Genomic DNA, 6,000 nt, shown 5'->3' with positions numbered 1-6,000 from the left:
CGAATTACAATAAGATACGTCAATAATACTCACAAAATCGTCCTTCAATTTTAAGCAATTTAATTAACACGTATCGACATACGATCAATTAAATAATCAATTAAGAGTGTTACCCTTTAGGTATGACCTAAGGGGATCAACTGATCACCACCGTCGCACGACAATAATGTCAAACTCTAGTCAGCCAATCATTACCGATATGTGTGGACCAGTTGACTGTAAATTATTACATCCCACATGTATTCATAAAATGAGATTTAAACATGTGATCATCATGATCGACAGTTGTGATCACATTATTGTCGGAGGACACATATTCCAACACCAGGTGGCCACGTCGCTCAAAACTCACACAACCACTCATTTCCCTATAAATACCCCTCAAATGCCCGCATTTGAGAACTCACGCGAGTGTCCGCCCCCTCTTTTCGCCCTTAAAATTCTCGACTCGACTTCTTAAGTCACAATCCGACGCGTATTTACGACCTACCGATTGTAAATACAAGCCTTACACATTGTTTGGTACCGTCATCGTGCATTAAATCACTTGACCGACGACTTCGACCACTACACCGTCACTAATGTTAAAACACTCTTTTTTACTTACCAAAGCGGTTTTAAACCGAGTTTTTTTCCGACCAAACGAGTTGTTACACTTACGTCGGTCACTCACCATAACCAAACATGTAAGTATGAGGGTGTAAAAATCCTTCTTTTATCATGTTTTTATTTGCTTCATGACTATAACATGCTAAAACATGCATAACATGAACCAAAACATAGAATAAACGAGCCAAAACTGATTTTTGGCCTGAGACAGAAGCCCCTTGGTTCGCCGGCTTGCCCGCGCCTCAATGGGGCGTCCAGGTCAGAACTCAACCGTGTTTGGTCTCGTCATTTCCCTTTAATTCATTTTCATATTTATAATCGGTTTTTACTATTTCAAATATTTTCGAACCTTTTTATTTTATTTTATTTGTTTTAACCATAAAACATGTTTCACCCTTGGTTCCTCCTACCATGACGGTTAAATCCGTGTTTCGGTGATAATATTTGGTTAATAACATTTAAAAGGTATTTTAAAGCCTTTTATTTCATTTTTGGGAGGTATTTTAAAGTCTTTCATCATTTCTTTGCATGTTCAAAACAAGCATATTAGTCACCAACACAAAGTCATCCTTGGTTCTATATACCATGCCGGATTTTAACCCGGGTACGATGATGAATATCGACTAATTATATTCAAATGAACTTAAAACAATTAGTTCATAATCATTTTCAAAACTATTCATGTCAAGTTTGTCAAAGTCGAACCCGACACCGAATATTATCAAAATAATGACGATTATTCGAGTCTCGTTCCTCAAATCAACAAATCGGGTCAAATGCCCCTTCTTCGATACGTTTTATAAACGTTTTTCAAAAGGTCAGAAAACGGCATATCACCGTAGGTTGACCCGCGTTTAAAACAGGCCTTTCAATTCTCATTTTCAAAACCAGGGGAGGCCCCTTTACACCGCCGGCTGGCTCGCGCCTCATGTAGCCGTCTGGTACAGGGTCTGTTCCCTTTCCAGCATTAGTCTAGGACGATCCCGACTCCGGTTAGCCCGGATATAGGACGGATCATATGACTATTTGTTTATTCAAAATCATATTTGCAAAATGCTTTACTAAGACAAATGGATCACTGATACCCGTCGTTGTGAGTACCAAAGATAAAATTTATAATCTCCTATTAAGACTAACCTAGGCTAGTGGTAACAGGGTCGAACCACAAGGAGGCAGTTGTAAACCTTAGTTGATTTATATTCAGTCTGAGGTAACTATTATGGGGATTGATTTGAATTGGTCGACAGCTAAAGTGAACAAAGATAATAAACTAAAAATACGATTTAAACAGATAAAAGAAGGGTACTAGGATGGTCGGGTCATTATAGCTTCGACGGCAGCAAACTAAGTCGGTCTGAATCAAACACAGGTAAGGCGGGAAATAAAGAGGTCCTCTCGGTCCACTCTTAACATATAGCATCTCTCGATCTCGCTAAAGGTCCCTAATGTCACTAATACTAACTTTCGTCCTGAAAAGTGACTAACTGTCTAAACTATACCTATCTTTCGATCTTAGCACAGTCTAGTCGAATTAATTGATGGTCTAATAACTTCCCCTACCTTTCGATCTAATGGGTCAGTCACGAAATAGGTATCTAACTGGTCGCATGCATTCGATTCGTTAAATACAAGATTAAAACAATTAAAACGAATTTAAAACCCTACGAGGTCAGTCGATCGACTGGCAATGTCAGTCGATCGACCAACACGCGAGACAGTCCTCTCTAATCTAATGCCGCCTATGCCATAAATCGCCTACATCCTAGCACTAAAGAATTAGCTACTCATGCTAAAGATGAAAACAACAATAAAACTCATAACAATTACTGAATTCATGCTTAAGGTAAATAACAACAATGACAATACGATAATTGGCTTTCAGGACACTAGCTATCAATTCTATACTAATAATGAAAGTAAAACAATAAACTAAAATTAGGGCAGGATGAATAACGAGATTCAGCGGAACGATTAAGAATAAGAACAGGAAAATCCAATGTCAAACCGATGTTTCAAACTCTAACTACCCGAATGAATAAAACTCAAAGTACTGTATTTGTGATAGAAACTTAGGTAAAAACTTAGATGCCTAAACTGATGGTTTTATGTTACGTTATATAGCAATCAACGCAACATCTTATTTCCTAAACCTAAACTTCACGGGCTTCAAGATTCACGGTCTTTCAATTCACGTCTCAAATAGAAATCTGGTCGATCGACTGATAATGCTGGTCGATCGACTGCTCCTCAGCAACAGTGGCTTCTGGAACCCGATAGTTGGTCGATCGACTGAAGGTGGTAGTCGATCGACTGGCTGAGCTGCTATTTGACTTCTCAAAACACGTGGACTTGTCTTTTGGGCCTTGGATTGCGCACCAAGCTCGTTCCTTAAGCAGTTCCTTTACGTCATTTGCAATGCAGATTACTCGGGGACGGATTTGGCTTGATTTTCCGTTGAATTCTTCACATTCCTGCAATAAAGTACAAAATACGGAAGTAGACGGAAATAGGGAGAAATATAGCATAAACTACAAGAATGAGCTCTGAAATGCGTGTAGAATAGAGTGCGAAACATCATATTTTAGACACGCAACAAATCTCCCCAAACCAAACCTTGCTTGTCCCCAAGCAAGAACTAGACTCAATCTAATGACCTAATGGAACGAATTCAATCTCAGAGCGAAATGCAAACTGTTAAGCCTAAACCGATTTAAGGCACAACCAACAATCAATTAGTAATGTGAATCATGCAAACGAATTATAAAGTCGTCAAAAACTGCTGAACCGTTGACTATAGAGACTTATCAAATTGGACTCTCGCGGGTCGCTCAAATCACTCAATTAAGCACAGGTGATATATTTGTAAGATAGAAAGAATTAATCTTGTATTGACTCTCACCTAACTACGACCTATGAGGACATGCCAGCAATAAAATATGAAAATGACCTCTACGACCGTACATACGCATTCCAACCAAACAGATGACCAATGACACATGCCGAGGTATATATGGGATATGTGAGGTATGGGTAAGAAGAGGCAAAACATTTTATGGTAGAGTGGAGGTACAGGTGATCAAGCTAGTACCAAAACGGAACCAAAGAACAACATCCAACTTCTTTCTCATAAATAAACGAAACGGTGCTATAGCAAGCACAAATCTCACAATTTCCAGAGATAAAAGTAATCAACTAACTCCCTAAAAAACATGGGAGCAAAAATCGCCAAAAGATAAGGATTGAATCATGCGAATTGATTTCTTTCTTCGAATCTTCAGTCGATCGACCAAAAGGGGCAGTCGATCGACTGCTTTGAACAGTACAGGACACTTTTTTTTTTGTTTCTTTTTCGAATCATTTTTCTCTCTTTTCATTTTCTCTTTTCTTTCCTCCTTTATTTTTCTTCTTTATTTTTTTCTTCCCAACATCATCTCAAATGAGCATATGCTACCAAAAACGTAGTAACAATCCCGAGAACATAAACTACTAGCTTGACAAGGGCAGGCTAAATGTAGGATGTGGTGACGGGACAAAAAGGCTATTTTTAGCAGTGTGGAGCTTATGGGTAAAATGAATAAAGGAAACCTCTTCCACATGTGTCAACAAACCACAAACCGAATGCATACAGGTATTAAGTAGATCAAGTTCATATTCATGCAAATTAAGGAAACATGTCTCATAAGGAGTACTACTCACATTCCTAGATAAACTGGTCATGAATGTCACCAGTTATAGGCTCTAATAACTCAGAAATATGATGTAGGTTGCCAATTTTCAAAGTCAAGTCTCAAGTCCAACAAGTAATTCAACGAAAACTCGTAGGTATGCACTTATACGATTCTACTAATAACATGTTAATCTAGCAAGGCTCAGGCAAAACAGGTGCAAAATGCAATATCATCCTTGAAATACTACCGTTCCGACTCAATCTATATGCTAAAATAAACGTGCATTTTATTTGAATTTTTTTGAAATTTTATCAAATTTTTTTTTTTTTGGAATTTTCTGTGTATATAAAAAAAATGAAATACAATGCAAAACAAAATTAAACGTGAATGCAAGCAAATGATATGCGACGCAAAACCCTTCCCCAAACCAAATCGCACAATGTCCCCATTGTGCAAAATCATGTAATGAAGAAAAGAGAAATGGGAATTTGCGAGAAAATAAATAAGCAAGACACAAAGGAAAGATATGGAACTCACAAGACTTTAAGCGCAGCAAAGGAAACCTCCCCAAACCAGCGTGAGCTAGGAGGTTTCAGTAGCCAACAGTGCTACCAATAAGGACCTAAAAAGACAATTAAAAACCACGCATAAGAATGAGAAAACAATTTTGAAGCGTAAAAATTGTGCACAAATGAGATAATAGAAGAAATAGATAATCGACGGAAAATAAAGTGGAGTAGAAGACTCCCTTAGGTCCGCATATCGACCAAACACAGCAGGGGAGAGGTCGTGAACGAATGTAGTAATGTGGCGGTGGTCGATCGACTAAGGAGATCGGTCGATCGGCCAGGTGGGTGTGAACAGAGCTCTGTAAACTCAGCAATTCGATCGATCGACTAATGGTGCCAGTCGATCGACTTAAAACACTGCTGCAGCGTCCTATTTCTTCGTAATTGCTCAATGATTTGAGCTAACAAGCTCTAAATACCTGCAAACGCACAATAGTACGCGCCTAAAATTGCGCAAAACCCAGAAGAAGTCTAAAGTGCATAAAAATCCTAAACAAAATGAAATAAAGGCGAAGTTTTCGCGCACACAAAAAGCAATAAAAATGTCTTAACAAAAATAAAATGAAGTTTATAACGCACTTGATCAACTAATAGTTGATCAAGAAGGACCACGGTATGGCCCACTTCGTCGGCTTCTGGCTACTAGAGGTAGCCTCATAGGTGCTCATGTTATCAGTTGCACCCCTCTCAGCTTCGACGGTCGGAGAGCTCAATGGATCAACTTCGTCACCTCTCCAATCAAGGACTTCCTTGGGATCGTCAGACTCCAAATCAGCCCATCTCACCTTGGCTGGCTCACCTTCCACTTCCTCATCGGTCCCATAGCTTAGGCATCCCAGTCCTCCTCTTTGAATGATAGGCTTTGTCGCAGCTGGAGCATCCAACGGCTCTTCCTTCCCCAAACCAGCTCCTGCATTATCTAAAATAACAGATTCTTCCTCCTTCTTGCTCCCAATCCGGGGCGGAGGGGTTAACACAGCAGTAGTAATAGGGACAGTCGATTCAGGAAGCACAAAGTACGATCTCTTTTCAGAGACCGTATTACAAGTAACAGGCCACATGGCGTCCTTCTTTTTAGCAGGTTGGGCAAAAATGATAGAGTGTTTCCCAACCTTGAAGGTCAAGGTTCCTAACCCGACGTCAATAACTGCACC

The sequence above is a fragment of the Silene latifolia genome, chromosome X (genome assembly GCF_048544455.1).
Source record: "Silene latifolia isolate original U9 population chromosome X, ASM4854445v1, whole genome shotgun sequence".
Taxonomy (NCBI): Eukaryota; Viridiplantae; Streptophyta; class Magnoliopsida; order Caryophyllales; family Caryophyllaceae; genus Silene; species Silene latifolia.
The sequence above is the reverse complement of the archived record's forward strand: the minus strand, read 5'-3'. Positions refer to the sequence as shown.